Below are 9309 nucleotides of genomic sequence, written 5' to 3'. Positions count from 1 at the left end.
GCATCCTATGAAACCCTTTTCATCCAGACGTTTTTATGATCCAAAACATTATAATGGATGGTTAAATGAAAAGCAAGCTGGAAAAGCAAGAGAAGTGTGGGAGACGAACTACACATTCCAATTTCAATTTTAATTGGGTACACACCCCACACTGTTGCGCCACAAAATCACGAAATACGTCTTTATGAACATTGAACATCTTATTTTTTCTAACCTACAGATGTCACTGCCGAGTAAATGTTTAAGCCTCGACAGAAATTTTTCGATTGTATCGATGTTTCGGAAAGCGCCGTTCTGCCTTTCACTAGGGTACTAGCTTTAATAATTATTTTGCGTTAAATTGATTTGTCCAAAAACTGGGGGATAGAACTCTGAAAGTGCTTTTAATCGTATTTGACAAAACACATTTGTTGAAACTGTAATATTGAAACAGGAGGCAGGACACAGGCCCAGGGAGAACGGATGACTTTTAATAAGGAACTAAAAGGTAACAGAAACTACGCGAAAACACAGAAGAGGTATGAAAAATAATGGAAGGAGGAACTAGGGAAGGAGGAACTTACATGGGGATAGTGATGAGGAACACTGGTGGGGGCAATAATGACAAACAGGTTTCCGTGCTCCGAATGAGCAAGACAGACTTGATGTGCGGGGGATGCGACAGAGACACAAATTAAAGGTGACAGTCTGTATTTTAACTTCATATTCACCATTTAATTGTATTTAAATATGCCTTGACTGTACAGCAAAAATAGCAGTTGACTTTACTATCCCAATCCTTATGGAGGGCACTGTATGTAGTATAAGAAATATAGGCCTAACAACATTATACATTAAGATAATAACATCGCTTTTTGATGGTTTCTTACACCCCACCCCAGGTGGTTTGAACTGCAGTCAAGTTCCTGGCATGCACCTGAGCTCATTTTGGATTCTCATGACAAATGGTATGGATACATATGTAGCCTACAGTATATTAGATGTTTCATTTTAAATGAACTATCAAACATTTCTAAAACTCTATTTTCCCTTTATCATTATCAAGTATTTCAACAACCAATATAATAAAAATGATTATCAATAAAATAGAAGAAACTATAAATACAGACGTTTGTGCAAAGAAATGCTAATAATTTGACTGCAGCTAGAAACCCTAATGTTCATTCTCAATATTACAGAGAACAGTCAGAAAACAACATGCTGTTTGAGAAACCAAAAAGAAAAGGATGGAACTGAGGCCATCCACTCACAGCTCCTTTGTATGTGAACAATCATTGCAACATGAAACACCTGATCAATTAGAAGTCATTGTGAGCCAAATGTCCCAATACATATTCTCACATAAAATGGTGGATGGAACTCTGACAGTGCTGTTATTCTTAGTTGTGCAAGTGTTGAAACAGACGTAAACTGTGATATTCTGTACTTTTTCATCGTTAATCTTTTAGTTGTGTTTTCATATATCAACAAAAATAGCAAATGTATTGTCCCAATACATTAGGAGGGCACATCTAAATCTAAATTACATAATTCATGGCTAAATGCCCAACGGTGATGTAACTTTGCCTTTATGTCAACATTGGGTATCTATATCTGATTATGTTGTTTTTTACAGCTAGGAAGGTTTATGACTTTCCTTGCATCATTTGACATCATGTGTGGTGGTTGGAAGTGACCCATTGTCCACGTGGTTGGTTATTTCCCCACAGGGTACCACAACCTGTGTGCAACAACCGGAATATGTTCTTGCATCAACTGAGGTGACCTCTGAACCAATATCTAAATATCCAGCTGAGTCCTGATAGAACCGGGGAAATAAACAGATGTACAGGACTTTCGACACAGATATTCTGAAAGGAAGTGAGAAATCCGAATAAGCAGCAGTTATTGGGCATTTCAATATTTAAATTTTCAGGGTTGACATTTCAATATTTACAATATCCTCAAATCTTAAACATTTGAGGAAAAAGAGTACGTTACTTAAAAAAAATAACAATAATAATAGTCATTATAAGGTGTAGACAATTGCAACACATGATTATTAGAGTCTACAGTAGACATATATAGTCTTTTGATAATTGTTAATAATAAGCATGTCTGGAAGTCTTAAAGTTGAATATATTTTTATTTTCTGTTTTTTTACCTGTGTGACAGTGCCCTCTGGTGATGGTGAATGGAAAACAGATTATTTTGAAAAGAGGTGTTGATCACACAGATATATTATACATATTAATATATCCCGGACGAGCCCTTTAGAATATGAACAGTTTAAAGGAAAAGACCATGGTATATTTCTCTATCCTTTCCAAAAAAGTTGAAAAGTTTTGAGTGAGGAACAGAAGCGTTCAATTTGCAGTGGTCTCTTAATTTTAACCCTTCTCTTGCTCAATCAAAACCTTCCTTTTCAACTTTTTGGGGAAGGAAAGAAAAAGGTGCATGCACTAACGGTTATGTGCTGTAGATTAGAGCATCTGCAAAATGACTAAAATCTAATAAAGTACAGCATTTTTGTTTCTGCCATGCCATTTTGGATTTTATAACTTGTCACCCCACTAACCTTCAGCCAAAGTAGAAGGTGCTAAGCTTTGTGATTGTCTAAATTGATTTGACTAAGTTCCAATGAGGAAAAGTGATGGGCTTTGGTACAATTTCTCCTTTTCTCTCACCTCTATGAATAGTTATCCAGGGCCTGGCATATTGGCCTAGGTTTGACTGGCTGCACTACATGGGCTTGGTTGATGTGCTAATCTGTCTAATGCTGTAAGCTCTCTATGAGCTTTGATGGACTTATGAATGAACAACTGGAACTTTCCTTTCGACTCCATCCCATGCCAACTTATATTTACTAATGTTTATAAAATAAAATAACATTTCTTACAAAGATTTTAAAAACCCAGATTAGTCAGTCAGTAAGCTCAGAAAACAAATGTGCCAAAGGAAACTACACATTTCTGTTCTGGACTTTACAAATAATTTATGCAAAACCTGTTTTATTAATCGTTGCTAATTAAAATAAGTACAACTCTCTTTCTCTCTCTCTTATTTATATATATATATATATATATATTCTGAAAAGTATTTTCAACATAGGTAATAAATGATTCAAACAATGTCAAAGAATATTTTTTATTTTGTGTGGGTGTTCTATGTGTATTTAATAACATGAAGGTTTTGCATAAATTATTTGTAACTCAAGTCCAGAACAGAAATGTATAGTTTCCTTTAGCACATTTGTTTTCTGAGCTTACTGACTGACAAATCTGGGTGAAAAAATTTGTCTACAATGAAAGTTTTTAAAATCTTTGTAAGAAACACATTTTTAATTTTATTTTACCAGTAAGATAGAGGACGTTTTTGCTGTTATCAAGGACAGCCAACTATAGGAAAATTATTGGTGGATACCTGGATCCGAACCTCTCCAAACTTCTGCCATTTCCCAATGATGGAGCCAACTGTGCTCCTGGGAACGCTCAGTGCTTTAGCAGAGGTCAACAGAGAGTTTCTTGGAATTCATGGCTTTGATTTTGCACTGTGAAGTGTGGGACCTTATTTAGACATGTGTGCCTTTCTAAATATATATATATACATATACATAATGTACATGTGTGCAGTGTAAGGGAATTATACGCAAGTCAATAGTAAACAAAATAAAATCTCTTTTGCCTCTTGGTCAGATCTTATTGCGGTCTACATAATGGTTGGAACATGTCTGGACATACATATAATTTTGAATAATAATACTTACAATAATAATTAAGAAATCCTCACACTCTTTTCTACACACAAACACACCTAGAATAATGCAGTATAAGCAAATTAATTCTTATTTCATCTGAATGTTTTCTTAAAAATTTTCTGGACCAATATACTGTGTATAAAAACAATATCTAAAGGAATTCACACATATTCCCCCATAGAATAGAATACACAGTAGATTAAGCAAATCCAATGCAAGTCAATGAGCAGCAGTATCTTCCCTCTTTATGTCCCCTTTTCAGTAGCACACTTCAACACACATAAGTCATGGTAGACCAAGGTGCTTGCATCGCCATGGTTGTGGGTTAAATTCCCACAGGAAGCCAGGGAAAAAAGTGTGAAATACATACACTCATTACTTGAAGTCGGTCTAGATTAGAGCATTGACTAAATAATTTCATTGTACAATATAAAGCTTTTCCTAAATTACAAAAGTGGTGAAAATGTACATGGTGAAAATATCAAATTTAATAGGTATTTGATACATTATATCATGGGTGGTGTGTACAGAACCCAATCTCATCGTGGAGGACAACAATCACAGGCAGTTTGTTCTGAAACATATCTCAACACATAGCTAAACCAGATGAGTGGGCTTAGTGGGCTCTGTGTTGCTATGCCAGGCCCAGTAATGGCTGTAGATGTCCATCAGGCTTGATTCAACTGAGTGTGTTAATCCTAATAGGCCTAAACATTGACATGGTCACTATTAATATCCAGATGTCAAGATAAACATATAACGTAAATTACAAATAATAACCCTCCCAACTAGCTCAAGCAAAAAAGTGTTAAAGAGATCAAAATTAATTTAATATCGTAGATACTTTAAAGTAGCCACTCTTTTCCTTGATGACAACTTTGCACATTGTTTGCATTCTCAGCTTCATGAGGTAGTCACCTGGAAAACATATGAATTAACAGGTGTGCCTTGTTAAAAGTAGATTTGAGAAATGTCTTCCCATAATGTGTTTAAGCCAGTTTGAGCCATCCTTTATGTTGTGACAAGGTAGGGTTGGTATACAGAAGCCCAACATTATGTTAGTACTGTAGTAGACCATATTATGGCAAGGACAGCTCAAATAAGCAGTCTATCATTAACGTAAAGACATGAAGGTCAGTGAATTCAAAAAACTTCAAGAAGATCAAGCAATTTGCCATCCCATCTGGCTTAGTGGGACTATCATTTGTTTTTCAACAAGACAACCCAAAACACAACCCATGGCTGTGTAAGGACTATTTAACTAAGAAGGAGAATGATTGTGCTGCATCAGATGACCTGGCCTCAACAATCATCCGATCTCAACCCAAGTGAGATGGTTTAGGATGAGTTGGGCTGCAGAGTGAAGGAAAAGCAGCCAACAAGTTCTCAGCATATGTGGGAACTCCTTCAAGACTGTTGGAAAAGCATTTCAAGTGCCAAGTGTGTGCAAAGCTGTCATCAAGACAAAGGGTGGCTACTTTGAAGAATCTAAAATATAAATGTATTTTGATTTGTTTAATACGCATTGGTTACTGCATGATTCAGTATGTGTTATTTCATACTTTTGAAGTTTTCACTATTATTCTACAATGTGGAAAATAGTTTTTAAATGAGTAGGCATGTCCAAACGTTTGATAGGTACTGTTTACAAATGTTATGAATGTCAAATAAAAATGCTAAAAAAAAAAAAGTGTGTGTGTGTGTGTGTATGTACTGTACTGACACATTTTACTGTCAGTATTGTTCTGGGACTTTTTTTGTATGTCTTGTAATGTGATATTAAACACTGTTACGGGGATGCGAAATAACTGGATGTGAAGCGTTACCAAAGTACCCTAGCGTACTCTAGTGCACGATTACATTCACTCACTGTGTAGTTATTTTTAACATTGACGCTACTGCACATTTTTCAGTATTTTATGTTGTGTACAGGATACACTATTGCAGCCAATATTGTGCCACGTGCCTTTTGTGTCAGCCCCATTGCACTCCAAACCTACTTGAACCCTTCCTGAGACTTCGTGGTTTCACTCCAGTCCATGTTTTGTGGTGTACCTTGGTTTCCAGTAAAGCATAACATTCAGCATCCCTAGAGCCACACACGCTGCATGCCCAAGAAAGAAAAAGTAGAATTTCTCAACAAATGTTATGAATAAACGCTAAATGAGATCGCGTATAACTTTTACATGTTCATGATAAAACAATAAACGCTTAAAAATAATTTAGTGAATATGATAGTGAACACCGAGTTCTATTGAAATATTAAAACGTTTAATAATTATAATAATTTGATTATTAACCTCTACAATATGTTGTTTATTTTGTTCGCTTGCATTACATGGGTTTTAGCTAGTGGAAGAAACGATGTTATTCCACTAACAAAACTCCAAGAAGCCAGCATGGTCTTTTTTCAAGAAAAACAAAAAGTGAACTTCCTGTTTCGGGGTGGTCCACAGACTTCGAGAAAGGAGGGAGGGAGTGGGGAGGAGAGGTCTTGCATTCCCCCATTGACTGTGCAACCAACTTCGGGCTTTCGGGAGTTTGGTTACCGAAAATGGGGTTTGTTTAGTGTTATCCTGCACACTGACTTCGTGAATAAAGAAAATCATGGGAAGAAACTAATAAAAAGTGGATAAAGACGTTAACTGAACAACGTAAAGACAGAAGAGAAAGAAAGGAGAATTCCGGCAGCACCATCTGTATCTGCCAGAAAGCAGAGAGAGGGAGCTTTATTGGAAATTCTCGAACCCCCAGCGGGACGCTCTAGCCCTGAGCTTCCAAAAGTTCCAAAGCCTTGGTATGAAATCAGCAAACTGATGCAGACTTCTTCAACGTTTCATTTAAGGTATTGCATTAATCCATTTACTTTGTATTCTATGGCATCAAGATTCTGAGTGATTTAGAATGAAATGTGGTGTTACAAGGGCATTTGTTCTCACGTATTTAGGTAACGTTCAGTAGGCTACACTATGACTATTGCCAAATTGTCCTCACGTCGGTTGATGGCGTTCTAATTGGATAGGCCTTGTTTTGGGAATAGTGTGGCGTGCGATAACAGTCAGTCAAAATGGCAAGTTCTATGTCTTTAGTTATTTACATTTGTTGATTAAAATGTTTGCTGTCAGCTGAGAACATCTCAGATATATCAAACATATTTAATGAATCTTACATTTAGATGAAGGAAAAATTACTTTAACTTAGCTGGATATCCCCAACCTTATTTTTGGCTTGTAAATAACTTTTGATTGTTGAAAATTGCTTTTCAAGAATCAGGGCATGTCTTGGCATTTGCCTTTTGCGCATAGATGTTGGTTTTCGTGCCCAAGACGCAGTGACACAAGCGTAAAGCAACACATAATTACGTCTGCCAGCGTTTTTGAATTACTTGTCCCCTCGAAACGCCACCACATCTACATATGCTACTATGGGTTTACTCTCCTCGTACAGTGCCACAGCCAAACAGACTAAAAAGCCACCGGCCTCGTCGTGTGTGTCTTCATACCGGTGTTAGGCTATAGAATTCCACCGAGGGTCGTAGGGGCACATGAGAACAGCTGTTTCTTGTAACCTGAAATACTTGAGGTGCCAATATCTTTTCCAAATGGGATCTGTCAGGACACCCACCACCACTGCAAAACGACATCATTATTATTGCTTGCCACTGTATTAAAGGTGAATGAGGGAAAAGTTAGAGAGTGCCCAGTAAATGTTTTATTTTCAAATGGAAAGTATCCTGAGAGGTGGGAAAAAATACATTTAATGTCCAAGCTGACATGTGTGGGCCCTTTACATAGAACTCTGAAATCCTACATACATCTTGTTAATCTCAGTAATTACTCTTAGAGATTTTCAGATTTGATCTGCTAATGTGGTCAAATTATGGTGGTTTGACAACATTCTACTGAGGTTGAGGGTTTGTCAACAGAAGACTGAACTCAACAGGCAAACACCTTTTCATCCTTTATTGACAAGGAGGACAGCCAAAAGACTTTTGTATGGTAATCAACACTTCACAACTACAAATAGGGCCGAGATGTTTTCCTGGTTCGGTCACACATAAAACCTGCATATACAGAATGTCCAGGAGGTTGTCCTGACCCCATGACCTGACAAGAACAATCTCCTGACCTTATGGAACAAAATGGGTCTTTATTGCTGATCTGGTTTGAGATCGAGAGCAGCAAGGTGAGGAGAAAAGAGGAGATAGAAGGGGAAAATAGAGAGTTGCACTTGGGAATGGTCTGTGGTCTGGTTGGTGTGAAAACCTCTGCAGGGGATCTTCCATCTCCCCCACAGTCTTTCTCGGAGTGAGGGTTCTGTGTCACGGCCAACAGGATCCATGTAAGACAGTGTTTCAACAAATAAATCATACTGGAAGGAGCCTTCGTACTCTCTTATGCTAACTGTTTCTCAGAGAAGAGCGCTTGTACGGTTTTAAAACTGATGAGTCACTTTTCTAATTTATCTAAGAATATATTAATTTAAACTTTATTTAACCAGATGGCTCTGTTAAGATTATATTATTATTTTAAAACATATGATTGATAGGCAGTGTTGTTAATGTTTTATTGTTATTATAGCAAACTGTTTGATTATAAATTCAGATTATATGAGAATGAATGTTATGTAAAGAAAGGGAAGTAGTGATTTTGTTTAACCAGGGAACATATAGCGGAGACAGATGTATTCTAAGTCACTTTTTTGAGAAGTTATCTATGACTTTTGACCTATCCGATAACATTAAAAGCATAAAAAAAGGATCCCAGAAAAATACAATTTACCAACCGAATCCACTGACTTGAATGTTTTATTGTTATTTCTATGCATTTAATACTATCCGATAGTCAAAATAGCTTTTGAATGCCTGAACCCTGGGAATTTTATTTTACCCTGGAAGTCACCCTGCAGCCTTCCTAAACCCAACTGATATGAATACTCAAATCGAACATCTAAACAAAGGTGTAGAAGAACATGCTATTTTTCAATTTGGTCAGATAACATTGCAGAGAACACCCACGTCTCATTCCAGATATTAGCAGACCATGCCAGACCAATGCCAGGCAGGCAGCAACAAGTGGTGTGTTTTTGTCCAGCAGATTCCATTTTGGTCCGCTCAGCGTGGAGCATGTCACGTGTCTCCCGGTGCTGGTCCCATTCCCCCTCCCATTTCTAAGAGAGAGCGAGAGAGAGAGACCACCCTCGCTGGGATCAGAGACCCTCAATCAGGCCCTTTCACGCCCTGTGAACCTGAAAGAATCAGGCTGTAATAGCAGCTGTCTGTCCCTGGCACATAGGCCCTCTCAGAGCAGGGCGGCAGCAGCTACCCTACCGCTGTGGGTGACAGGGAGCCATGGACTAAGCTGTGGACACACACACACACACACAGGTAGACCTACATGCATGTGAGCATGGTTGGACTCCTCGGAAATACACACAGGTAGACCTACATGCATGTGAGCATGGTTGGACTCCTCGGAAACACACACAGGTAGACCTACATGCATGTGAGCATGGTTGGACTCCTTCTCGGAAACACACACAGGTAGACCTACATGCATGTGAGCATGGTTGGA

General features: G+C 37.8%; 1 protein-coding gene and 1 long non-coding RNA gene across 3 annotated transcripts in view; both read left to right on the top strand.

Moving 5' to 3' along the window:
* Positions 1-266: 266 nt before the first annotated feature.
* Positions 267-1851, top strand: LOC109615575. Of its 2 annotated transcripts, XR_002196574.2 has the most exons (4): positions 267-679; positions 882-947; positions 1179-1259; positions 1710-1851. It is a non-coding gene; the product is annotated as an uncharacterized LOC109615575 (long non-coding RNA). The 2 variants fall into 2 exon arrangements; XR_002196573.2 differs by lacking the exon at positions 1710-1851 and having other exon boundaries at positions 1179-1404.
* Positions 1852-6220: 4369 nt separating this feature from the next.
* gli1 (GLI family zinc finger 1) overlaps positions 6221-9309 on the top strand; it is a 70270-nt gene continuing 67181 nt past the window's right edge. Inside the window, exon 1 of the mRNA XM_010900956.5 lies at positions 6221-6581. The gene's annotated coding sequence lies outside the window, so the exon portion shown is untranslated. The remainder of the gene's footprint in view (positions 6582-9309) is intronic.

This window comes from Esox lucius, chromosome 17 (genome assembly GCF_011004845.1).
Source record: "Esox lucius isolate fEsoLuc1 chromosome 17, fEsoLuc1.pri, whole genome shotgun sequence".
NCBI classification, from domain to species: domain Eukaryota; kingdom Metazoa; phylum Chordata; class Actinopteri; order Esociformes; family Esocidae; genus Esox; species Esox lucius.
The sequence above is the reverse complement of the archived record's forward strand: the minus strand, read 5'-3'. Positions and strand labels throughout refer to the sequence as shown.